This window comes from Scyliorhinus torazame, chromosome 1, assembly GCF_047496885.1.
Source record: "Scyliorhinus torazame isolate Kashiwa2021f chromosome 1, sScyTor2.1, whole genome shotgun sequence".
NCBI lineage: Eukaryota > Metazoa > Chordata > Chondrichthyes > Carcharhiniformes > Scyliorhinidae > Scyliorhinus > Scyliorhinus torazame.
The window spans coordinates 28,118,077-28,145,679 of NC_092707.1; the positions used below are offsets into that span (position 1 = coordinate 28,118,077).

The window sequence follows — 27,603 nt, forward strand, 5'->3', positions numbered from 1 at the left end:
TCTCATGTCCCCTCCTTGCTCGTCTTAGCTCTCTCTTTAGATCCTTCCTCGCTACCTTGTAACTATCCATCGCCCCAACCGAAACTTCACACTTCATCTTCACATAGGCCTCCTTCTTCCTCTTAACAAGAGATTCCACTTCCTTGGTAAACCACGGAGTTAGGATTGTACTCGCTGGAGTTCAGAAGCATGAAGGTGGAGATCTCATAGAAACCTATAAAATTATAGCAGAACTGGACAGCAGAGATGCAAGAAGAATATTCCCTTTTTAAAAAAAAATATATTTTATTCAAGTTTTTTGGCCAAACATAACAATACGTAGTGTTTCTTTTACACAACAATAAAGCAATATAAATAACCGTGGCCAGTTTTAAACAAATAAATAAATAATATATATAAACAAAAACAAAAAAACTAAACTAAACTAAATGGCAACTGCCTTGTCCAAAATAAATACTCTCCAAAAATACAGTCCAACAATCCAATATACAATTACATATACCAAATACCTATACATATACAATAACATCCCTGAGAGTCCGTCCGATTCCTCCCCCCCCCCCCCCGGGTTGCTGCTGTTATCTACTTCTTTTCCATTCCCTCTATCTTTCTGTGAGGTAGTCGACGAACGGTTGCCACCGCCTGGTGAACCCCTGAGCCGAACCCCTTAACACAAACTTAATCCGTTCTAACTTTATGAACCCTGCCATATCGTTTATCCAGGTCTCCACCCCCGGGGGTTTGGCTTCCTTCCACATTAACAATATCCTGCGCCGGGCTACAAGGGATGCAAATGCCAACACGTCAGCCTCTCTCGCCTCCTGCACTCCCGGCTCTTCTGCAACCCCAAATATAGCCAACCCCCAGCTTGGTTCAACCCAGACCCCCACCACCTTCGAAAGCACCCTTGCCACCCCCACCCAGAACCCCTGTAGTACCGGGCATGACCAGAACATGTGGGTGTGATTCGCTGGGCCTCTCGAGCATCTCGCACACCTATCCTCTACCCCAAAAAATTTACTAAGCCGTGCTCCAGTCATATGCGCCCTGTGTAGCACCTTAAATTGTATCAGGCTTAGCCTGGCACACGAGGACGATGAGTTTACCCTACTTAGGGCATCAGCCCACAGCCCCTCCTCAATCTCCTCCCCCAGTTCTTCTTCCCACTTCCCTTTCAGCTCATCTGCTATGATCTCCCCCTCGTCCCTCATCTCCCTGTATATGTCCGCTATCTTACCGTCCCCCACCCATGTCTCTGAGATCACTCTATCCTGCACCTCCTGCGTCGGGAGCTGCGGGAATTCCCTCACCTGTTGCCTCGCAAAAGCCCTCAATTGCATATACCGAAATGCATTCCCTTGGGGCAACCCATATTTCTCCGTCAGTGCTCCCAAACTCGCAAACGTCCCATCTACAAATAGATCTCTTAATTGTACTACCCCAGCTCTTTGCCATGCTACAAATCCCCCATCCATTCTCCCCGGAACGAACCTATGATTGTTTCTTATCGGGGACCGCACCAAAGCTCCCGTTCCTCCCCTATGCCGTCTCCACTGCCCCCAAATTTTCAATGTAGCCACCACCACCGGGCTTGTGGTGTATTTCTTTGGTGAGAACGGCAACGGCGCCATCACCATTGCTTGCAGGCTAGTCCCCTTGCAGGACGCCCTCTCCATTCTCTTCCACGCCGCTCCCTCCCCTTCTCCCATCCACTTACACACCATTGAAACATTGGCGGCCCAGTAGTACTCACTTAGGCTCGGTAGTGCCAGCCCCCGCCCCCCCCCCCCCGTCCCTACTACGCTGCAAGAATCCCCGCCTCACTCTCGGGGTCTTCCCAGCCCACACAAAACTCATAATGCTCTTCTCAATTCTTTTGAAAAAAGCCTTCGTGATCACCACCGGGAGGCACTGGAACACAAAAAGGAATCTCGGGAGGACCACCATTTTAACCGCCTGCACCCTACCTGCCAATGACAAGGACACCATGTCCCATCTCTTGAAATCCTGCTCCATCTGTTCCACCAACCGTGTTAAATTAAGCCTATGTAATGTACCCCAATTCTTGGCTATCTGGATCCCCAGGTACTGGAAGTCCCTTGTTACCTTCCTCAACGGTAAATCCTCTATCTCTCTGCTCTGCTCCCCCGGGTGCACCACAAATAACTCACTTTTCCCCATGTTCAGTTTATACCCTGAAAAATCCCCAAACTCCCCAAGTATCCGCATTATCTCTGGCATCCCCTCCGCCGGGTCCGCCACATATAGCAATAAATCGTCCGCATATAGAGATACCCGGTGTTCTTCTCCCTCCCTAAGTATTCCCCTCCACTTCTTGGAACCCCTCAGTGCCATGGCCAGGGGTTCAATCGCCAGTGCAAACAATAACGGGGACAGAGGACATCCCTGCCTTGTCCCTCTATGGAGCCGAAAATAGTCAGACCCCCGTCCATTCGTGACCACGCTCGCCATCGGGGCCCTATACAGCAACTGTACCCACCTGATATACCCGTCCCCAAAGCCAAATCTCCTCAACACCTCCCACAAATAATCCCACTCCACTCTATCAAATGCTTTCTCGGCATCCATCGCCACCACTATCTCCGCTTCCCCCTCTGGTGGGGGCATCATCATTACCCCTAGCAGCCTCCGTATATTTGTATTTAGCTGTCTCCCCTTCACAAACCCAGTTTGGTCCTCATGGACCACCCCAGGGACACAATCCTCTATCCTCATTGCCATTACCTTGGCCAGGATCTTAGCATCCACATTCAGGAGGGAAATAGGCCTGTATGACCCGCATTGCAGCGGGTCTTTTTCCTTCTTTAGGAGGAGCGATATCATTGCCTCTGACATAGTCGGGGGCAGTTGCCCCCTTGCCCTCGCCTCATTAAAGGTTCTCATCAGTAGCGGGGCCAGCAAGTCCAAATATTTCTTATAGAATTCAACTGGGAATCCGTCTGGTCCCGGGGCCTTCCCCGCCTGCATGGTTCCAATCCCTTTCACTACTTCCTCCGTCTCAATCTGTGCTCCCAGCCTCACTCTCTCCTGTTCCTCCACCTTAGGAAATTCCAGCTGATCCAGAAAGCACATCTTTCTCTCCTTCCCGTCCGGGGGCTGCGCTTCATATAATCTTTCATAAAATGCCTTGAACACTCCATTCACTCTCTCCGCTCCCCGCTCCATCTCCCCCTCATCATCTCTCACCCCCCCCTATCTCCCTCGCTGCTCCCCTTTTCCTCAGTTGGTGGGCCAACAACCTACTCGCCTTCTCCCCATATTCGTACTGTACACCCTGTGCCTTCCTCCATTGTGCCTCTGCTTTACTCGTAGTCAACAAGTCAAACTCTATATGTAGCCTTTGCCTTTCCCTGTATAGTCCCTCCTCCGGTGCCTCCGCGTATTGTCTGTCCACCCTCAGCAGTTCATTCAACAACCGCTCCCTTTCCCTACCCTCCTGCTTTCCTTTATGTGCCCTAATAGATATCAGCTCCCCTCTAACCACTGCCTTCAGTGCCTCCCAGACCACTCCCACCTGTACCTCCCCATTATCATTAATTTCCAAGTACCTTTCAATACACCCCCTCACCCTTAAACACACCCCCTCATCTGCCAATAATCCCATGTCCATTCTCCAGGGTGGAAGCTGTTGTTTTTCTTCCCCTATCTCCAGGTCCACCCAGTGTGTAGCATGATCCGAGATGGCTATAGCCGTGTACTCCGTCCCCGTCACCTTTGGGATCAGTGCCCTTCCCAAAACAAAAAAATCTATTCGTGAAAATACTTTATGTACATAGGAGAAAAACGAAAACTCCTTACTCCTAGGTCTACTAAATCTCCAGGGATCTACTCCTCCCATCTGCACCATAAAATCCTTAAGCACCCTAGCTGCAGCCGGCCTCCTTCCGGTCCTGGACCTCGATCTGTCCAGCCCTGGGTCCAGCACCGTATTAAAGTCTCCACCCATTACCAACTTTCCCGCCTCTAGGTCCGGGATGCGTCCTAACATACGCCTCATAAAATTGGCATCATCCCAGTTCGGGGCATACACGTTCACCAATACCACCGCCTCCCCTTGCAGTTTGCCACTCACCATCACGTATCTGCCCCCACTATCTGCCACTATAGTCTTTGCCTCAAACATTACCCGCTTCCCCACTAGTATGGCCACCCCCCTGTTTTTTGCATCTAGCCCCGAATGAAACACCTGCCCCACCCATCCTTTGCGAAGTCTAACCTGGTCTGTCAGCTTCAGATGCGTCTCCTGAAGCATAACCACATCTGCCTTAAGTTTCTTTAGGTGTGCGAGTACCCGTGCCCTCTTAATCGGCCCGTTCAGCCCTCTCACATTCCACGTGATCAACCGGGTTGGGGGGCTCTTTACCCCCCCCCCCCCCCCCCCCCCCCCCCCCCCCCTCCCCCCTTGACGACTAGCCATTTCCTTTTTCAATCCAGCTCCTCACCCGGTTCCCACGTAGCTGTATCCCCCCCAGGCGGCGCCCCCCCGCCCCGACCCCCCCCCCTCCCATACCAGCTCCCCCTTCTCCCCAGCAGCAGCAACCCAGTTAACCCCCCCCCCCGCTAGATCCCAAGCTAGCGTAATTGCACCCCCCATGTTACTCCCAGAAGTCAGCAAACTCTGGCCGACCTCGGCTTCCCCCCGTGACCTCGGCTCACACTGTGCGAGGCCCCCTCCTTCCTGCTTCCCTGTTCCCGCCGTGATTACCATAGCGCGGGAACAAAGCCCGCGCTTCCCTTTTTGCCCCACCCCCAATGGCCTGCGCCCACAGCTCCTCACCCTCTCTCACCCCCTCCCCCACGACATGGGGAAGAGAGAGAAGTTACAGGGTCGCAGGTTTAACAATCTGGGAAGTCTTCTCTTCCCCCCTTTTCCCCCCTTCATCCCACAAATTCACCCCCCCACTTTTGTCCCAAACGTTCTTTTTCTTCTGGCCCGCTCACTCCAGCTTCTCCTCGACAATAAATGTCCACGCTTCGTCTGCCGTTTCGAAATAGTGGTGTTTCCCTAGATGTGTGACCCACAGTCTCGCCGGCTGCAACATTCCGAATTTGACCTTCCTTTTATGCAACACCGCCTTGGCCCGATTAAAGCTTGCCCTCCTTCTCGCCACCTCCGCACTCCAATCCTGATACACGCGGATCACCGCATTCTCCCACCTACTGTTCCGAGTTTTCTTGGCCCATCTGAGGACCATCTCTCTGTCCTTGTATCGGAGAAATCTCACAACTATTGCTCGAGGAATTTCTCCAGCCCTCGGTCTTCGCGTCATAACTCGATAGGCTCCCTCCACCTCCAGCGGTCCCGTCGGGGCCTCCAATCCCATTAACGAATGCAGCATCGTGCTCACATATGCCCCGACGTCCGCCCCCTCTGCACCTTCGGGAAGACCAAGAATCCTTCAGTTCTTCCTCCTCGCATTGTTCTCCAGCACCTCCAGCCTTTCCACACATCTTTTGTGTTGTGCCTCGTGGATCTCCGTTTTCACCACCAGGCCCTGTATGTCGTCCTCATTCTCAGCAGCCTTTGCCTTCACGACCCGAAGCTCCTGTTCCTGGGTCTTTTGCTCCTCCTTTAGCCCCTCAATCGCTTGTAATATCGGGGCCAACAGCTCCTTCTTCATCTCCTTTTTGAGTTCAACAAGAAGAATGTTCCTGATGGTGGGTGTGGCCAGAACCAGAGATCACAGTTTGAGGATACGGGTAGAGCATTTAGGACAGAGATTTGGATTTACATTTATTGTCACATGTGCCAAGGTACAGTGAAAAGTATTATTCTGCATTCAGTCCAGGCAGATCGTTCCATACATAAAAAACATAGGACATACACAATGTAAATACATAGACATCGGGTGAAGCTAGGCGCCGGCCTAGCCCCCGGAAGTGCGGAGAATTTTTACGTTTTTTACGCTGGCGTCAGGCCATCCCTCGGATTCGGAACAATCCCGCCCTCTATCTCTCTCCTATACTCTGACTCATCGTTGCTCGAGATCCAACCCACTACGGCCGGAGATGAGGAGAAATATCTTCATCCAGAGAGTGGCGAGCCTGTGGGATTCATTACCACAGGAAATGTTTGAAGCCAAAACATTGTGGGCGGGTTTCTTCATCCCCGGATGCCCAGAAAACGTACCCCGATTGGACGGAGAATCGGGCGTCGCGACAAAATCAGGATTGGCGCCGGGATTGTAAAACTAGTGCAATGCAACTCCAGCGGGAGAACAGTCTCCCAAATGTAGAATCCTGGCCTTCATGTTTTCAAGAAGCAGTTAGATATAGCACTTGGGGCAAAGGGGGTCAAAGGATTTGGCGGGGAAGGCAGGGTTAGGCGATTGAGTTGTTTGATCAGCCATGATCATAATGAATGGCGGAGCAGGCTCAAATGGTCTCCTTCTCCTATTTTAGAACATAGAACAGTACAGCACAGTACAGGTTCTTCGGGTCTAGATGTTGTGCTGACCACTTATCCTAATCTAAGATCAACCTAACCTAGACCACTTCAATTTACTGCTGTCCATGTGCCTGTCCAAGAGTTGCTTAAATGTCCCTAATGACTCTGACTCCACCACCTCTGCTGGCAGTGCGTTCCACACACCCACCACTCTCTGTGTAAAGAACTGACCTCTGACATCTCCCCTATCCTTCCTCCAATCACCTTAAAATTATGTCCCCTCGTGATAGCCATTTCTGCCCTGGGAAAAGTCTCTGGCTATCCACTCTATCCATGCCTCTCATCACCTTGTACACCTCTATCAAGTCACCTCTCTTCCTTCTTCGCTCCAGTGAGAAAAGCCCTAGCTCCCTCAACCTTTCTTCATAAGACGTGCCCTCCAATCCAGGCAGCATCCTGGTAAATCTCCTCTGTACCCTCGCCAAAGCATCCACATCCTTCCTATAATGAAGCGACCAGAACTGGACACAACATTCCAAGTGTGGTCTAACTAGGGTTTTATAAAGCTGCAGCAAAACCTCGTGGCTCTCTCAACCCCCCTGTTAATGAAAGCCAACACACCATATACCTTCTTAACAACCCAATCAACCTGGGTGGCAACTTTGAGGGATCTATGTATGTGGACCCCAAGATCCCTCTGTTCCTCCACACTTCCAAGAATCCTGCCTTTTACCCTGTATTCCGCATTGATATTCGACCTTCCAAAATTAATCACTTCACATTTATCCTGGTTGAGCTCCACCTGCCACTTCTCAGCTCAGCTCTGCATCCTGTCAATGTCCTATTGTAAGTTGCAACAACCCTCAACACTATCTCCAATTCCCCCAACCTTCGTGTTACCGGCAAACTTAATAACCCACCTTTCCACTTCCTCATCCAAGTCATTTATAAAAACCACAAAGAGCAGAGGTCCCAGAACAGATCCCTGCGGGACACCACTGGTCACCGACCTCCAGGAAGAATACTTTCCATTCACTAAGTTTTCTATGTTTCTAGGTAGGTTAATTTCTGTCAAATGCCCATCCAAGTTCATTTTGGAATCATTGTGTCCGCTTCCACCATCCTCGTCAGCAGAGTGTGCCCGATCATTCCCACTTGCTGCCTAAAAAGAGCTTTTCCTCACAGTACCACTTGCCTAAAACCTTGCATCCCTTTCACAGCCAGATGGTTTTAGGTACCTACAGGTTCGCAACTTCGCAAAATAAAGGTCTTTCTGACATTCCCTGTGGTGTCTCCTTCCTCGTTGTTGGAGACGGTTTTGTTGTTGGCAGGGACAGAGGAGGGGAGCACATCAAGGATTTATGGCAGGATTATGGCGGTGGAGGGGATGAAGGTTAAGTGGGAGGAGGCGCTGGCTTGAAGATGGAGGATAGAGGTGTGATGCAAGGCTCTGCATAGAGTGAATGCAACGTCATCATGTGAGAGGTTAGGGTTGATCCAGTTGAAGGGGCCATTTGAGCAAATCCAGGATGAGGTTATTTGTGGGGGTGGAGGATAAGTGTGAGCGGTATTGGAGGGGGCCATCTAATCATATGCGCATGTTCTGCTTGTGTCCTCAGCTAATAGGGTTCTGGATCTCCTCCTTTAGCACTATGTCGGCAATTCTACAAATTGAACTGAAGTCCTGTTCCTTAGGGGCCATATTTGGGGCATCGGACCTGTCAGAGCTGCAGACTACGGTGGGGCAGATGGCTTGGCCTTCGCCTTACTGATTGCTCGAATTTTTATATTTTGAGAAAATCAAGTACACTGTGAGGGCGTAATTGAGGGGTTCTACCAGAGATCGCAGAACCATTTATTCTGTATTTTAAAGAGCTGGTCACCGTTGGTTGTTAGGTCATGAGGGTGGGAGTCGTGTCCCACGGGGTTGGGGGTGGTGGGGGGTTGCTTACCGTTTTGTGTTATTGTTTATGCATAAAATTTGAACAATGAATACAAATATTTTTAATAAATAAATAAAACCTTGCATCCATGTCCCCTAATCCTTGCAACGTAACAGGACAGCTTTCCCTTACCTACCTTATCCAACCCTGTTATTATCTTTTACGCCTCTATTAAATCTCCCTCGCTCCAAAGAGAACAATCCTTTCTATAATGTGGCAACTAGAACAGAATAAAATACCCTGGGCGCGATTCTCCCAGCCCCGCGCCGGGTCGGAGAATTGCCGCAACCGCGCCACGACGCCCCGATGCCGGCGACGAACGCGGTGGGGCCGCCGATTCTCCGGCCCGGATGGGCCGAGCGGAAGAAGCAGAGTCCCACCAGTGCCGTTCCCCCCTGGTCGCTGCCGGCGGGAACTTTGCGTGAAGGGTCGGGGGGCGGCCTGTGGTGTTAAGTAATGGGTTAAGAGACATTGCAATTCGTTGTCTCATTTATGTTAAGTATCCATTAATTGACACTGATATGTAAAGGGGCTTCAGGTGGCCTCTGTCAGGTGGTGTGTTGTTAAGAGTTTTGTGCAGAGGCTGTGGAAGTGAAATAAATGGTGTTTGGTGAAAAGGAAAAAGAACTTTAGACTCTTCATTTCACAGCAACCAAGACGTCTAATATGGGGGGGGGGGGTTAGGGGGGCTCAGTCCCCGGGGGGCCTCCGATGGGGTCTGGCCCGTGATCGGGGCCCACCGATTGGCGGGCCGGCCTCTCCCCCCCGGGCCTACTTTGTTGCGGGCCGGCCCCTGAACCCCCACGCCATGATGCGTCGGGGCCGGTGTGCTGAAGAAGGCCCCCGCGCTTGCGCGGGTTGGCGTGGCCCAACTGCGCATGCGCGGGTAGGGAGGCTGGAGCGGCGTGAACCGCTCCAGCGCCGTGCTGGTAGTCCCCGCGCCCGTTTCGCGCCGTCGTGAAACGCGACGGTGTTCACGACGGCGCGACCACTTAGTCTCCATTTCGGAAACTCGCGCCCCCTGGTTGTGACCTAAACAGAGTTTTATGTCGGTTCAGCGTGACTTCTAATTTTGTACTCAATACCTTGGTTTGTGAAGCCCAAGATCCCATATACAGGGAGGTATTGCAATTCAGTCATTAGACAGGAGAAATAGAACAAGCTTATTCAGGGCGAACTGTACTTCCATTTTATTATGGGAATTGGTAGAAACCTTCAGCCTAAAGCTCTCTTCTGCCTTGTGTGTGCCGGTGCTTTGATGAGACTTCAATATTCAGAGATCTGGAAGGTTTCCTTGCCCTTACAGTCAGGCCTACAACACAGAATAGGCAGTAAAGCTGAAGCAAAATCTATCATTCATTTTTAGTTGTTCTTGGGATGTGGGTGATAACCCCAAGGCTGCATTTATTGTCTATTCCTAACTGACATGGGGTGGTGGTGGACCTTCTCTTTAAACTGTAGTCCTTGCAATGATGGTGGTCCCATAACATTCTGAGGGAATTTCAGGATTTTGGCCTCGTGGCCATGAAGGAACAGCAGCATTTGTTCAAGGCAGGATAGCGTGGAGGGGTAATTGCAGGTAACATTATTTTGTGAGTTTGTTGCTCTTGGTGGTAAACGGTCAAGAGGAAAGAAGGTCTGTCCAGATAAACCTGGTGAGTTGGTACTCTGCATCCTTGGGTATTGCATACTGCAGCTAGTATGCTGGGCAGCAGAGAGGGCGGATATTTAATTAAGTAGCGGGGTGCCGATTAAGCAGCCTGCTGCATCCTCGATGGTGTTGAGCTTTCTGAATGCTGTTGCAGCTGCACCTAAGCAAGAAAATTGTGATTATTCCATTATGATCCTGACTCAAAGCTGCTGGAGAATCATTGAAGAGTCAAGATGAGTGTGATATTATGAGAAATATACAGAACTGTAAGGGTTAATGTTATGTCCAAATCAACCACTAGAGGGATCTAGATGCAGAACTATATGAAGCATCGATGCTAAGCCTGTTGAGGAGAAGGCCAGAAGAAAGACTGGTAGGAAAGCTAGTGTGAGTGAGAGAAGATCATAGTTATTGTATTAATGTAGAGATTAGTGGTAGATGAGTGTAGATTGTATATTTATTGTCAATTGTTTATTATATAGAAGTAAGAGGTCGAATTCAATTAAGTAGTGTAAATAAATCTTTAGCTGTGTTTAATACAAAAGCTAGTTGTGGTCTTTGTGAACACTACGCCACCCATCCTAGGACCTGAACCACAAAGAACACCACAATGAGAGTAATTTGTCACATAGTACCGAACTTCAGCATCTGCCCACACTTGTAGTCAAAGTTGATGAAGCTGGGTCTTGTTTATTTTCTGGAAAATATTAGGGCTGAATAGGAATGCCAATGTTGTTAACAGCTGAATGTGTGACATTGGATCTGCATGTGGCTGATATCAGTGACAAGGAACACAGTTTGTGGGAGAGGCCAAAGACAGTTGATTTGGTTTTCCTAATAATTTGAAGGGAAAAATTGCAGCTCCTCCAGGCATCTTGATATCAGAGAAGCAGGATGACAACAACAAGATTAAAAAACCTGAACTTTGGTACACAGGGCACAATTTTCCTGATGGCATGAAACTCAGGCAGGTTATAAACAGTAAGAACAATAACAACAGACATCAGGCCCCAAATAAAAACAGATAAAGCTCAGGTCTGGCAGCACCTGCGGAGATAGAGAAGCAGAATTAATGGTTCAAGTCCAATATGGTTCTTTTTTGGAGACTTTGGAGTCAAATCATTAATTTGGTTTTCCTCTTCATTGATGTTGCCATAACTGCTGGGATTTCTGATTGGGACAGGGGTGAAGGATGACAGGAGGATGCCCCTACTTGTCATTAGGGGGGTGGGGTTTGCATTTTGGGGAGAAGGGCACCTCAGTTAGCCACTGACCCCCTTGACCCACCTCAGGGTCCACCACATCAGGGCCGCCCTTGTGCAAATTTACGCCAAAGCCCACCTGGAGGATTATTTCCCGCTGTGGGGGTCAGCTATATAATAGGGAGCAAGGGGTGCGGGGGTGCGTGGTGAATCGGACTTCCAGCCCGTTAAGCAAATGGAAATGGATGGGAATCGGTGATTTGCCGGCGCGCGGAGGTAGCACTCTGAGTCCGCCGGCGGGGAATCGGGAGCATTGCACGTTTTTCCCACGACGCTCCATTCTCCAATCGGAAATCCCGATACTGGGGCGGGATTCTCCGCAATCGGCGCAATGTCCGCCGACCGGCGCCAAAAACGTCGCGAATCAGTCCGGCATCACGACGCCCCAAAGGTGCGGAATCCTCCGCATCTTGAGGGGCCGAGCCTTCACCTTGAGGGGCTAGGCCCGCGCCGGACTGATTTCCGCCCCGCCAGCTATCGTCGGCCTTTGGGGCCGCCACGAGCAGCCAGCGGGGCCGATTTACAAACCGGCGAAGAACCCCGCGCGGGTGTCGGGCGGCGGGGGCTGAGGCGCCGGGCCCGGCAGGTCAGAGCAGCGGGGGCGGAGCTACGAGGAGGCCGAGGCGGCAGGCCCGAGGCCAGGGCATCATGTAGGGAGGGTGCTCCACGTCGGATGGCTCCCACCTAGGAAGAAGAAAGAAGGTTGAAGCCTGGTCCCAGGTGAATGCAGAGGAGAAAGAAAAAAAGATTTAAGGAAGTTTGGTAAAAGTTTTTTTTTTCAAAAAAGAAGAATGTCAGATTGATGAAGGGCAGGAGGGTGAAGGGGGAGAGAGGAGAAAGGAAAGAAGATAAAAAACAATAAGCCGCTAAAGGATGCGAAAAGCAGCGTCGAAGAAAGGAGAAGACGAGCAAAAGTGTTGACAGGATGGCGGAAGCCAAACTGCAAGGTGGGGCCGCACTACTTAAGGTGGAGAAGATGACCGAGGTGATGGTGGTGGAGCTGGAACACCATTTGGTGAGGCACATGGAGGTCCTGAGGAAAGAGATGGCGGTCGTGTTGAGGTCATTGGTGGAGGAGGCAATCGGCTCTATGAGGGTGGAGGTGGCAAAAGTATCGGCCGAGGTGAGAGAGCAGGGCGAGAAGATGAAGGAGGTGAAGTAGGCCGTGACACAACACAGCGACCAGGTCACCTTGATGGGGGACGAGCTGCGGAGGGTGGTGGAGGTTAACAGAGGACTCCGAGCAAAGCTGGAAGACTTGGAAAACCGCTCAAGGCGGCACAATTTGAGAATTGTGGGCTTGCCCGAAGGGACAGAGGGCCCAAGGCCAATGCAATACTTTGCTAAGAGGTTGGCGGAGCTGATGGGGGAGGGTGAAAGCCCCACCCTGTACGAGCTAGACCGAGCTCATCGGTCATTAAGGCCAAAGCCCAAAGTGAACGAGCCGCCAAGGGCAGTAATTATCTGCTTCCATAAGTTTTGCATGAAGGAGAAAGTATTAAGCTGGGCGAAGCAGGAGCGTGAGGTGCTGTGGGATGGTACTGCGGTTCGGATCTACCAGGACTGGACGGTGGAGTTGGCAAAAAGACGAGCGGCGTTTGGGCGGGTGAAGGCGGCTTTGTACAAGAAGGGGGTGCGATTTGGTGTGGTGTACCCGGCGAAGTTGAGAGTAACATATAACGCCAAAGACTTTTATTTTGAGACAGCGGAGGCGGCTGAGGCGTTCGTGAGGGCAGAAGGCTTGGGACAGACGTGAAGAGCGGAACTGGAAGAGAGACTGTGGACTGTGTTTGAGCGGCTGGAAAATGTACAAATGTTACAACTTTCTTTTTACTGATTTGTATTGAAATTTACTTCTCTTTGCATTGTTACAGAGTTCAAGTTAATGGCGTTCTGTGTTGCGACGGTTAAATGTTATGTTAGTGAATTGTAGGGGTTGGATTGTTGGGTTTGTTTTGGTGTTTCTTTCTCTGGGACTGGGCGGAAGGGGGCGAGTGGTCTTGACGGGGGGAGCCACCCGCGCTAGCTAACTAAAGTCAGTTAGTGAACGGGGGTGAGGTGAGAGGAGGACTGCGGACGTTGGAGCCTGGATAGCAGGCTTCAATGGGCCTACGAGACGAGCAAGAGGGGGTGGAGGGATGGATGTTGGCGGATGTTTTTGTAAGGGGGGTTCTTGGGAGGGGGGAAGGGGTTCGATGTTAACAATGGACAGGGGCGGGTCAGGCTTATGGGGCAGGGCCCGGGGGTATGATGATGGTGGATAAGAAAGGTGGGGGGGGGGGTGAGAGACCCCCAGTAAGGATAATCACGTGGAACGTGAGAGGGCTAGGAGGTCCGGTCAAGGGTGCTTGCACATCTTAAAAGTTTGAAAGCCGATGTAGCAATGCTGCAGGAGACTCACTTGAGGGTGAAGGACCAAGTGAGACTTAAAAAGGGCTGGGTTAGCCAAGTGTTTCACTCCGGATTTGATGGAAGGGCTCGAGGGGTAGCGGTGCTGGTCAACAAAAGGGTACGCTTCCAGATGGAGAAGGTGGTGGCAGATCAGGGGGGTAGATATGTGATTGTGGCAGGGGCGCTGGAGGGGAGATTAGTAGCGCTGTTAAGTGTATACGGCCCCAATTGGGACGATGTGGAATTCGCGAGGAAGGTGTTTGGGGCTATCCCCGACTTGGACACGAGCTGATTGTGGGGGGGGGACTGGAACTTGGTGCAGGAGCCAAGGTTGGACAGATCACGGCCGCGCTCGCTGGTCCCATCAGGGGGGGCGAAGGAGCTGGCTGGGCTAATGGTGGAAATGGGAGGGGTGGACCCTTGGAGGTTCCTGCACCCAAGGGAACGGGAGTATTCGTTTTTCTCAGCGGTCCATAAGGTATACTCGCGGATCGACTTTTTTGTGGTGGGGAAGGCTTTGCTGGCTGGAGTCAAGGGGTCGGAATACTCTGCAATTGCTGTGTCAGATCACGCTCCACATTGGGTGGATATGGTGCTGGAGAAGGGGGCAGCGCAGAGACCGGGGTGGAAACTGGATGTGGGGCTTTTGGGGAACCAAGTGTTCTGTGAGAAAATTGAAAAGGTAATTAAGGAATATGTAGGTTTCAATTGTACGGGTGAGGTGTTGAAGGCAGCCGTCTGGGAGGCTCTAAAGGCGGTGGTGAGAGGTGAGGTAATTTTGTTTAAGGCCAGGGTGGATAAAGAGGAGAGGTTGGAGCGGCAGAGGGTAATAGATGTAGGTAGATAGGAGGTATGCAGAGGATGGGGACCCGGCGAAGCTGGAAAAGAGGAAGGAACTACAGGCGAGCTTCGACTGACTGTCCACCAGGAAGGCGGTGTGCCAACTGAGACGAGCAAGGGGTGCAGTTTATGAACATGGAGATAAGGCGGGGTCAGCTCCGGAGGGAGGCAGCGGCAAAGGAAATTCTTCAGGTGAAGGATAGGGCAGGGAAGTTGGTGGTGGCACCAGTGCTGATTAACAAGGTTTGTGAGGAGTTTTATGAGAGGTTGTACAAGTCAGAGCCACTCGGGGAGACCGTGAGATGCAGGAATTTCTGGATGGGTTGGAGTACCCGAGGCTAGGGGAGGGGGACAGGGCTACATTAGAAGGAGCAATAGTGGAGCAGGAGATAAAGGATGCCATTGGGAGGATGCAGTCAGGGAAGGTGGCAGGGCCGGATGGGTTTCCGGTGGAATATTATAAAGAATTTAAGGATAGGTTGGCACCCCTGATGGTGGGGATGTTTGAGGAGGCAATAGAGAAGGGGGTGTTGCCGCAAACCTTGGGGCAGACACGATTTCCCTGTTACTAAAAAAAGATAAGGATCCGACGGAGTGTGGGTCGTATCGGCCAATATCACTTCTGAATGTGGACGTAAAAGTGTTGGCGAAGGTACTGGCGGGTAGGCTGGGGGAGTGCCTTCCGAAGGTGATAGGGGAGGATCAGACGGGGTTCGTGAAAGGGAGGCAGCTGTTTTCGAACATTAGGAGGGTTTTGAACGTTGTTATGGCACCGGCGGAAAGAAAGGAAACAGAGGTAGTTGTGGCATTGGACGCCGAGAAGGCGTTTGATCGGGTAGAATGGGGGTACCTGATGACAGTGCTGGAGCGGTTTGGGATTGGACCAAGGTTTATGAACTGGGTAAAGCTGTTATATAAGGAACCGAAGGCGAGTGTCCGCACAAATAATATCAATTCGAGATACTTTTCTCTCCACCGTGGGACGAGACAGGGATGTCCTATGTCCCCCCTGCTGTTTGCACTTGCGATTGAGCCGTTGGCCATCGCATTAAGAAGTTCGGGAGCATGGAAAGGAATAGTGCGGGGGGGGGGATAGAGCATAGGGTGCCCTTATATGCCGACGACTTGCTGCTGTATGTGTCGGAGCCGAGTGCGTCGATAGGAGGAATATTGGAGCTACTGCGGGTATTTGGGTCTTTCTCGGGGTACAAGTTGAACCTGGACAAGAGTGAGTCCTTTGTGGTGTCTCGGCCGGGGGTGGAGGCAGGGGTGGGGGGGCTGCCATTCCGTAGAGCAGGGACTCATTTTAGGTATCTGGGGGTGCAGGTTGCCCGGGAGTGGGGGAGGCTTCGCAGGTACAACATCAGTAGTTTGGTGGGGAGAGTGAAAGCCGATCTGGCAAGGTGGGATGGCCTTCCTCTGTCACTGGCAGGTCGGGTACAGGCGGTTAAAATGAATGTGTTGCCTACCGATTTTCCTGCCAAAGTCTTTTTTCAGGGAGATTGAGGGAAGGATTACCTCATTCATATGGGGAGGGAAGGTGGCCAGAGTGAGAAAGGTGCTGCTACAGAGGGGAAGGCAGGCAGGGGGTTTGGGTCTCCCGAACCTGTTGTACTACTACTGGGCAGCAAACGTGGAGAAAGTGCGGAGCTGGGTCAGAGGGGTTGATTCTCAGTGGGTCAGAATGTAGGAGAGTTTGTGTAGGGGGTCGGGGCTGAAGGCACTTGCAACAGCGCCGCTCCCGATAGCTCCGGGGAAATTTTCAGGGAGTCCGGTAATAATAGCTTCATTGAAAATCTGGAGGCAGTTTCGCCAACACTTTGGGTTTAGGGTCAAGGGAAATGCCGATTCGGGGGAACCACAGATTTGAGCCAGGGAGGTGGGATGGAAGTTTTCGGAAATGGGAAGAGAAGGGGATTAAGACGCTAAAAGATTTGTTTCTTCGGGGTCGGTTTGCAGGATTGAGGGAGCTGGAAGCGAAGTACGGGCTAGAGCAGGGAGAAGAGTTTAGGTACATGCAGGTTCGGGATTTTGCCAGGAAGGAGATACAGAGCTTCCCAGAGGAACCTGCCTCCACATTGCTGGAGGAGGTGTTGACGACAAGGGGACTGGAGAAGGGGGCAGTGTCAGCAGTGTACGGAGCTATTCTGGAAGAGGATAAGGCACCACTGGAAGGGATCAAAGCAAAGTGGGAGGAAGAGCTGGGAGAGGCTATAGAGGAGGGGATCTGGTGTGAGGTGCTCCGGAGAGTGAATGCCTCCACCTACATGTGCGAGTTTGGGGCTGATACAGCTGAAGGTGGTATATAGAGCGCACCTCACGAGGGAGAGGATGAGACGATTTTTTGAAGGAGTAGAGGATGTGTGTGAGCGCTGCGGGGGGGGGGGGGGGGGGGGGGGGGGGGGGGGGGGGGGGCCACGAATCACGTTCATATGTTTTGGTCCTGTCCAAACCTAGGGGAGTACTGAAAGGAGGTGTTTAGGGTAATTTCCGAGGTGGTGCGTTTGAAACTGGACCCGGTGATGCGCTAAGCGTCAAGAACCACAAAGACATGTGAGACTTTAACTCAGGCTTTAATATACTACATGGGAGGCTTACCCGACACAGACGACCCCAGACAGAATGGGGCCTGTCCCAGAAGAGGGTTCTTATACTAACTCGCGGGGGAGTGGCTAAGGCGGAGCTCTCCGTGGCCAGGTCGGGTTACCTACCAGTGACCGAACCTCTGCAGAGTTACAGTACAATACACAGTATTACAGGGCCACGTTACGCACAACTATTATATACTATGTACAATGGTAGGGAAGTACAGTGGTGTATCACCACACCCGGGTCCCCAGGAGGCCATATTCGGGGTGTCGGACCAGCCAGGGTTGGAAACAGGAGCAGAGGCAGATATCATAGCCTTCGCCTTGTTGATCGCCCGAAGGCGGATCCTGCTGGGCTGGAGAGCAGCCTCTCCACCCAGTGCCCTGGCGTGTTGGAATACTTGACCCTTGAGAAGGTTAAGTTCGAACTGAGGGGAAGCTCGGAGGGGTTCTACAAGTCATGGGCACTATTTATTATGCACTTTCAAGAAGTGGATAACATCGAACATTAGTTGGGGGGGGGGGGGGGCTGTGTAGATTAAGGGTGACTACGGGTAATCCCTGATTCCTTTTTGTCATTTGTGTATGTAAACATGTGGGCTGATGTTTGGGGGTTGGTGGGCGGATGGGATCGTTGTTATTATGGGGATTGACATATCTTGCTGATTATTGTTTATTGTTGATGGGTGTAAATGTGGGAGAAAATGTGAAAAAGAAGGAGAATAAAAATATTTTTTTAAAAATAAAAATTGCATGGCCATGGGAAAAGTGAAATTGGGTAGTTCTTTCACAGAACCTGCACAGGCAAGAAGCTTCTATGATTCGACAAAGTCGCAAGGCTTTATGCAGAGCATGATCTCTGTAGCACGTATCCTGGCTAACTTCCCTCTTTCAATCAAAAAAACAGAACATTTGGATAATCCTCCAATTACTTTATGTGGGATCTTGTGCAAAATGGCTGTTACCTCCCAACAGACGGTGCAATGTAAAACAATTTCTTGCACCTGAAATGCTTCATGACATTTTCTAATGAGGCACCGTACAAATAGACTTTTCCTTTTTTATAAAGGAACACACTAGGTCACATAGTTAACTGCAATCCCAACTTGAGCTGCAGTGGCAAAGGATCTCAGCTTCACTAAACGTTACGGGCAGCGCGGTAGCACAGTGATTAGCACAATTGCTTCACAGCTCCAGGGTCCTAGGTTCGATTCCTGGCTTGGGTCACTGTCTGTGTGGAGTCTGCACTTTCTCCCTGTGTCTGCGTGGGTTTCCTCCGGGTGCTCCGGTTTGCTCCCACAGTCCAAAGATGTGCAGGTTAGGTGGATTGGCTGTGCTAAATTCCCCTTAGTGTCAAAAAGGTTCGGTGGGGTTATTGGATTATGGGGACAGGGTGGAGGTGTGGGCATAGGTAGGGTGCTCTTTCCAAGGGCCAGTGCAGACTCAATGGGCTGAATGGCCTCCTTCTGCACTGTAAATTCTATGATCTATGATCTGGTGGAGGGATGGGTACAGAATTAATGTTTTTCTAAATCCAATGTTCCACTCATTACTGTCCAGTGACTCCTGCTAAAAATGTAAAGAAAGATCTGTGCTTAGCTGTGTTATTCCTCATGGTCACTTACGTCTGCCAACATCTATGTTCTAAGCTGATGTGCAACAGGCATACATGAGTGCAAAGTGCCAGGCTTTGATAGCTGAACATAAGGCACAACCTTCGAGAGAAAAAGGACAGACGAAAAAACACTTTCATTCACCCCAAACTGGATGGCACCTTTTGGGCACAATTTGTCTCATGTGTAGATAGACTTTAAAATAAAATGTAAAATAATAATAATCTTTATTGTCACAAGTAGGCTTACATTAATGAAGTTACTGTGAAAATACCCTAGTTGCCACACTCCGGCACCTGTTCGGGTGCACTGAGGGAGAATTCAGAATGTCCAATTCACCTAACAGCACGCCTTTCGGGACTTGTGGGAGGAAACCGGAGCACCCGGAGGGAACCCACGTGGACACAGGGAGAACGTGCAGACTCCACACAGACAGTGACCCAAGCCGGGAATCAAACCTGGGTCCTTGGCGCTATGATGCAACAGTGCTAACCACTCTGCTACCCTGCCGCCCAGACGTTAAAGGCCCACACAAACAAATGCGCATTTTCACCGGAAGAGAAGTTTACACAAAAGCATTCTTACCATAGAATCCCTACAGTGCAGAGGTAGGCCCACAGTGCAGAGGTAGGCCCACAGTGCAGAGGTAGGCCATTTGGGCCACCAAGCCAGCACCGCCCTCCAAAGAGCACCCTACCTCGGCCCAATCCCCCGCCCTATCACCGTAATCCCACCTAACCTTCGGACACTAAGGGGCAATTTATCAAGGTCAATCCACATAAACTGCACAACTTTGGACTGTGGGAGGAAATCAGAGGGCCCGGAGGAAACCCACACAGACATGGGGAGAAAGTGCAAACGCCACACAGATAGCCACCCAAGGGGGGGATCGAACCTGGATCTCTGGCGCTGTGAGGCAGTAGTGTTAACCTCTGTGCCACCCCTATTCTTTTCAACAAAGTTGGCAAGTAAGTTACAGCCTTTTAAAAGGTATCGGAATCTCATGGTAATCACACATACTTGTCTAAACCAAAAACATTTTTTACATTTCAAATGGAATTTGCATATTTCTCACGAGCATGTTCCACCTCTAAGTTTTTTACCTCATCCCCCACCTACTGCAGATAAATAAGCTTATCCTGTCTGCCACTGTCATTTTGTCAATTCAAACTTTCACGAACTGGTGAACCTTTGCTGTACTGACATACTCCGTGAGGATCTGCTTTTCTACTTCTCAAAAAAAGTCAGCGATTCTTTCAAAGTAATATGGCAAGTTATTCCAGAACACATTTTTATTCATATAAACAAATAGAAATAAACATCATTGTGGGCCAACAGCTGCGTACAAGTATAGACATTTATTCAATGCAAATTACTGCGGATGCTGGAATTGGAAACAAAAACAGAAAATGCTGGACAATCTCAGCAGGTCTGACAGCATCTGCGGAGAGAGAAGGGAGCGGACGTTTCGAGTCTGGATGACTCTTTGTCAAGGTTAGAGAGAACTGGAAAGAGGGTCAGATTTATACTGTTGTTGGGGGGCGGGGGGAGGGGGTGGTGGAGCTGGCGATGGAGCAATAGGTGGAGATATTGTGGACAAAAAGACAAAGGGATATAAATGGGGATGATTAAGGCTAAGAAGGGGCTGTTACTGGTACATAAAGAGATTAGAATGTGTGAGTGGCAGAACAAAGGTGAGCAGTGTGTCAAAGGGCAACTAGGAACAGAGAGCAGGTGGCCCAAGTGGTGTGGGGGGAGGAGGTACAATGGTGAGGGAAAAACAGATCAATAGAAGAAATGAAAATAAATGGATGGAAATAAAAATGGTGTGAAGGTGGAGGAGGGAGTTCATAGACTGAAGTTGTTGAACTCAATGTTAAGTCCAGAAGGCTGTAATGTGACTAATCGGAAGATGAAGTGCTGGTCCTCCAGTTTGTGCTTGGGTTCATTGGAACATTGCAGCAGGCCAAGGATGGACATGTGGACATGAGGGCAGGACGGTGAGTTGAAATGGCAAGCGACAGGAAAGTCTGGGTTCTGCTTGCGGACCTACACCACATGGACTGCAGCGGTTCAAGAGGGTAGTTCACCACCACTTAATGGAATATAATGTTGACAAATGTGAGGTTATTGGTAGCAATAACAGCAAAAGGGATTATTATTTAAATGATAAAATATTAAAACATGCTGTGTGCAGAGGGACCTGGGTGTCCTAGTGCACGAGTTGCAAAATGTTGGTTTACAGGTGCAACAGGTGATTAAGAAGGCAAATGGAGTTTTGTCCTTCATTGCTAGAGGGATGGAGTTTAAGACTAGGGAGGTTATGCTGCAACTGTATAAGGTGTTAGTGAGGCCACATCTGGAGTATTGTGTTCAGTTTTGGTCTCCTTACCTGAGAAAGGACGTACTGGTACTGGAGGGTGTGCAGAGGAGATTCACTAGGTTAATCCCAGAGTTGAGGGGGTTGGATTACATGGAGAGGTTGAGTAGACTGGGACTGTACTTGTTGGAATTTAGAAGGATGCGGTGGGGGTGTGGGGGGGGGGATCTTCTAGAAACATATAAAATTATGAAGGGAATAGATAGGATCGATGTGGGGAGGTTGTTTCCACTGGCAGGTGAAAGCAGAACTAGGGGGCACAGCCTCAAAATAAGGGGAAGTAGATTTAAGACTGAGTTTAGGAGGGACTTCTTCACCCAAAGGGTTTTGAATCTGTGGAATTCCTTGCCCAGTGAAGCAGTAGAGGCTTCTTCATTAAATGTTTTTAAGATAAAGATAGATAGTTTTTTGAAGAATAAAGGGATTAAGGGTTATGGTGTTCGGGCCGGAAAGTGGAGCTGAGTCCGCAAAAGATCAGCCATGATCTCATTGAATGGCGGAGCAGGCTCGAGGGGCCAGATGGCCTACTCCTGCTCCTAGTTCTTATGTTCTTATGATCTGAGGGCAATCAAAGCTGAGCAATAAATACTACGATATGTCATCCATATTCGGAGATGGTAGCAGAGTGGTTAGCACTGTTGCTTAACAGCTCCGGGGTCCAAGGTTCGATTCCCGGCTTGGGTCTGTGCAGAGTCTGCATGTTCTCCCTATGTCTGCATGGGTTTCCTCCTGGTGCTCCGGTTTCCTCCCACAAGTCCCGAAAGACGTGCTGTTAGGTAAATTGAACATTCTGAATTCTCCCTCAGTGTACCCGAACAGGCGCCGCCGGGGTGTGGTGACTAGGGGATTTTCACAGTAACTTCATTGCAGTGTTAATGTACTTGTGACACTAATAAAGATTATTATTATTAAAAAGAACCTTCTGGGCAGGATTAATAACGGCCTCTGCCTGAGTGCGAACCTCCTCCAGTTTGCCTTCTTGTCGGACAGAGGGCAGGGAAACTCTATATATATTTTTTTAACATTTAAAGCTGGATCAGATTTCATCCCCCCACCCCCACCACACAGCCCTCTTCCCTGCTGTCTCCCCAATCTCCAAAGGGCACTGACTCAGTGATTTGAGGTGCGCATTCCCAGGCAACCTTTTTCATGATGCATAATAAGTGATAATCTATTCAGTCATAGGGGACATCAGAGACAAACTCTGAGTCTGTGTGGTGAAGGTCCGCACTAAGTCGTGCCTTTACTCTCAAGACATTGGTGATAAGGAAAAAAATAGCATGTGTTTATTTAATGCCTTTCATGACCTCAGGATGTCCCACAGCAGTTTGTTAGTCATGAATCATTACTCTTTTGAAGTGCAGACATTGTTGTCGCATAAGGAAACACACCAGCTAATTTGTGCCCCACCAAGTCCCCGAATAGCAACGGGTTAGGTTCACTGTTGCCAACTTTTCGTATTGTATTAATCAAGAGTTCAATTCAAAATTGTATGCTTTTCGTTACACTTTTTAAACCTTTGGCTACATTAACCTCTAATGGACATTATTCAAAGACATTAACAAGAACACAAAGGGGCAAACGCACAAAGGAACAGTTTAAAACAAAGGCAAAGTATTGAATTACATGAAAAAGTGTTTACAACATTCTAAACTGGCAACCGTCCAGCATTGACCACATGAATCGTTTAACTCAGAAAAATACACGCTTTGCACAGAAATGTCAGCTCGTGTGATCTTTTGAATGTTAACAAAAATTTACTCACCTCCTCAGATGTTGAAACCATGTAGAAGGTAGATTGTTTTTCCCTGCCAATCCTCTTGGGTGCTGCAAAACTCTTGTGACTCTATTTCATTTCTGTTTTCAGTGAAGTCCTTGGACGAAGCTTCATTAGTTCCTGCCCCCCACAGCACCAAGTCCAAAGGGCAGTTACGATAGAACAACATACTAACTGATTTTTAACTTGCCACCCCCTTGTAAGAATGCTTTCATAAACTCGGCAGCAGAGACCACGGTTGCAACTAGCTTTGCAAGTTCCAGTATCCAAACTCACTCCGGCAGATTCGGGTTGAAAAACATATACACAGGACTTTTGTAAGCTCTTGCTCATTGAAGCAACTTCCTTCAACTTCCCTCGACGAACATATCTTGAATTCCTAACAATTAAAAAGGGCACTTTCTTACGACTTCAGGAAAGGAATCTTTAAGGAATCATGTTGAAGAGAAAATAGTTCAAGCCAGCTGCAGTAACATGATCCATTCCCACTGTTGCCAAATTTAACTTCGCCTGATTTACAGCAGTTGTCAGCTAACCACAGTCAAAATTGTGATAAAACAAGGACATTGCTACACTTGAAGGCGGACCCAGTATTCAAGAGGAATTTCCTGTGTTAACAAGCATGAAACTCTAGATTGAAAATGTGATCAGCTGACTATGGAACAGGTTTGCATTGATATAGCACTGTTCACAACCACGCACTTTACAACTGTGGTAAACCACTGTGTTCCTATATTAAGGGTTGCACTACAGGTTCACCTGCGCCCCTGCATGCTAGCTCCGCCCAGGAGCCGGGTTTTAAATATGCGTGGCCTTCAGCTCGCAGCCATTTCGTCAGCTGCTGTAGGAGGCCACACTTCAGATACTAATAAAGCCTCAGTTTGAATTCAGCTTCGTCTCCAGCCAAATTGATCGTGCCTCAATTAATTAGTATCTGATTCAGAAGATGGACCTCCGGATTAAACCAGATCGACTGCTGCTGGATCCACATGCAAGCGACGCCAGAAAGGACTTTCAGCACTGGCTAGCTTGTTTTGAAGCGTATATCAACGCGGCGCCGACCCCTGTTCCAGAGGCCCAGAAGATTCAAATCTTGTACTCCAGACTCAGCTCTAAAATCTTCCCGCTGATCCAAGATGCGCCCAATTACACTGATGCTATGACTCGACTCAAAGAGAGTTATGAGCAGAAGACGAATACGCTCTTCGTCAGACACGCGCTCGCAACGCGTACTCAACTACTGGGTGAGTCAAACGAGGACTTCTGGAGGGCCCTGATCCCACTAGTGCGGGACTGTGACTGCCAGGACGTTACAGCTAAGGAGCACTCAGATCTCCTTAGAACATAGAACATAGAACATAGAACAATACAGCGCAGTACAGGCCCTTCGGCCCACGATGTTGCACCGAAACAAAAGCCATCTAACCTACACTATGCCATTATCATCCATATGTTTATCCAATAAACTTTTAAATGCCCTCAATGTTGGCGAGTTCACTACTGTAGCAGGTAGGGCATTCCACGGCCTCACTACTCTTTGCGTAAAGAACCTACCTCTGACCTCTGTCCTATATCTATTACCCCTCAGTTTAAAGTTATGTCCCCTCGTGCCAGCCATATCCATCCGCGGGAGAAGGCTCTCACTGTCCACCCTATCCAACCCCCTGATCATTTTGTATGCCTCTATTAAGTCTCCTCTTAACCTTCTTCTCTCCAACGAAAACAACCTCAAGTCCATCAGCCTTTCCTCATAAGATTTTCCCTCCATACCAGGCAACATCCTGGTAAATCTCCTCTGCACCCGCTCCAAAGCCTCCACGTCCTTCCTATAATGCGGTGACCAGAACTGTACGCAATACTCCAAATGCGGCCGTACCAGAGTTCTGTACAGCTGCAACATGACCTCCCGACTCCGGAACTCAATCCCTCTACCAATAAAGGCCAACACTCCATAGGCCTTCTTCACAACCCTATCAACCTGGGTGGCAACTTTCAGGGATCTATGTACATGGACACCTAGATCCCTCTGCTCATCCACACTTTCAAGAACTTTACCATTAGCCAAATATTCCGCATTCCTGTTATTCTTTCCAAAGTGAATCACCTCACACTTCTCTACATTAAACTCCATTTGCCACCTCTCAGCCCAGCTCTGCAGCTTATCTATATCCCTCTGTAACCTGCTACATCCTTCCACACTATCGACAACACCACCGACTTTAGTATCGTCTGCAAATTTACTCACCCACCCTTCTGCGCCTTCCTCTAGGTCATTGATAAAAATGACAAACAGCAACGGCCCCAGAACAGCTCCTTGTGGTACTCCACTTGTGACTGTACTCCATTCTGAACATTTCCCATCAACCACCACCCTCTGTCTTCTTTCAGCTAGCCAATTTCTGATCCACATCTCTAAATCACCCTCAATCCCCAGCCTCCGTATTTTTTGCAATAGCCTACCATGGGGAACCTTATCAAATGCTTTGCTGAAATCCATATACACCACATCAACTGCTCTATCCTCGTCTACCTGTTCAGTCACCTTCTCAAAGAACTCAATAAGGTTTGTGAGGCATGACCTACCCTTCACAAAGCCATGCTGACTATCCCTGATCATATTATTCCTATCTATATGATTATAAATCTTGTCTCTTATAATCCCCTCCAAGACTTTACTCACTACAGACGTGAGGCTCACCGGTCTATAGTTGCCGGGGTTGTCTCTGCTCCCCTTTTTGAACAAAGGGACCACATTTGCTGTCCTCCAGTCCTCTGGCACTATTCCTGTAGCCAATGATGACATAAAAATCAAAGCCAAAGGTCCAGCAATCTCTTCCCTGGCCTCCCATAGAATCCTAGGATAAATCCCATCAGGTCCCGGGGACTTATCTATTTTCAGCCTGTCCAGAATTGCCAACACCTCTTCCCTACGTACCTCAATGCCATCTATTCTATTAGCCTGGGGCTCAGCATTCTCCTCCACAACATTATCTTTTTCCTGAGTGAATACTGACGAAAAATATTCATTTAGTATCTCGCCTATCTCTTCAGACTCCACACACAATTTCCCATCTCTGTCCTTGACTGGTCCTACTCTTTCCCTAGTCATTCGCTTATTCCTGACATACCTATAGAAAGCTTTTGGGTTTTCCTTGATCCTTCCTGCCAAATACTTCTCATGTCCCCTCCTTGCTCGTCTTAGCTCTCTCTTTAGATCCTTCCTCGCTACCTTGTAACTATCCATCGCCCCAACCGAAACTTCACACTTCATCTTCACATAGGCCTCCTTCTTCCTCTTAACAAGAGATTCCACTTCCTTGGTAAACCACGGTTCCCTCGCTCGACGCCTTCCTCCCTGTCTGACCGGTACATACTTATCAAGAACACGCAGTAGCTGATCCTTGAACAAGCCCCACTTATCCAGTGTGCCCAACACTTACAGCCTACTTCTCCACCTTATCCCCCCCAAGTCACGTCTAATGGCATCATAATTGCCCTTCCCCCAGCTATAACTCTTGCCCTGCGGTGTATACTTATCCCTTTCCATCATTAACGTAAACGTCACCGAATTGTGGTCACTGTCCCCAAAGTGCTCTCCTACCTCCAAATCCAACACCTGGCCTGGTTCATTACCCAAAACCAAATCCAACGTGGCCTCGCCTCTTGTTGGCCTGTCAACATATTGTTTCAGGAAACCCTCCTGCACACACTGTACAAAAAACGACCCATCTATTGTACTCGAACTATATCTTTTCCAGTCAATATTTGGAAAGTTAAAGTCTCCCATAATAACTACCCTGTTACTTTCGCTCATATCCAGAATCATCTTCGCCATCCTTTCCTCTACATCCCTAGAACTATTAGGAGGCCTATAAAAAACTCCCAACAGGGTGACCTCTCCTTTCCTGTTTCTAACTTCAGCCCATACTACCTCGGAAGAAGAGTCCCCATCTAGCATCCTCTCCGCCACCGTAATACTGCTCTTGACTAGCAGCGCCACACCTCCCCCTCTTTTGCCTCCTTCTCTGAGCTTACTAAAACACCTAAACCCCGGAACCTGCAACATCCATTCCTGTCCCTGCTCTATCCATGTCTCCGAAATGGCCACAACATCGAAGTCCCAGGTTCCAACCCACGCTGCCAGTTCCCCTACCTTGTTTCGTATACTCCTGGCATTGAAGTAGACACACTTCAAACCACCTACCTGAACACTGGCCCCCTCCTGCGACGTCAAATCTGTGCTCCTGACCTCTATACTCTCATTCTCCCTTACCCTAAAACTACAATCCAGGTTCCCATGCCCCTGCTGCATTAGTTTAAACCCCCCCAAAGAGCACTAACAAATCTCCCCCCCAGGATATTTGTGCCCCTCAGGTTCAAATGTAGACCATCCTGTCTGTAGAGGTCCCACCTTCCCCAGAAAGAGCCCCAGTTATCCAAAAATCTGAATCCCTCCCGCCTGCACCATCCCTGTAGCCACGTGTTTAAATGCTCTCTCTCCCTATTCCTCATCTCACTATCACGTGGCACGGGCAACAACCCAGAGATAACAACTCTGTTTGTTCTAGTTCTGAGCTTCCATCCTAGCTCCCTGAAAGCCTGCCTGACATCCTTGTCCCCTTTCCTACCTATGTCGTTGGTACCAATGTGGACCACGACTTGGGGCTGCTCCCCCTCCCCCCTAAGGACCCGGAAAACACGATCCGAGACATCACGTACCCTTGCACCTGGGAGACAACATACCAAACG

At 49.5% G+C, this 27,603-nt stretch overlaps 1 protein-coding gene across 4 annotated transcripts in view; it reads right to left on the minus strand.

Annotated features, from left to right (window-relative positions):
- Positions 1-23,539, minus strand: part of acacb (acetyl-CoA carboxylase beta) — a 222,313-nt gene extending 198,774 nt beyond the window's left edge. For 3 of the 4 annotated variants that reach the window (XM_072478628.1, XM_072478459.1, XM_072478550.1), the window contains exon 1: positions 22,843-23,535. The gene's annotated coding sequence lies outside the window, so the exon portion shown is untranslated. Of the gene's footprint in view, positions 1-22,842 lie in introns of all 4 variants that reach the window. The other variant, XR_011935459.1, reaches the window with a different exon arrangement.
- Between the last annotated feature and the right edge of the window lie 4,064 nt (positions 23,540-27,603).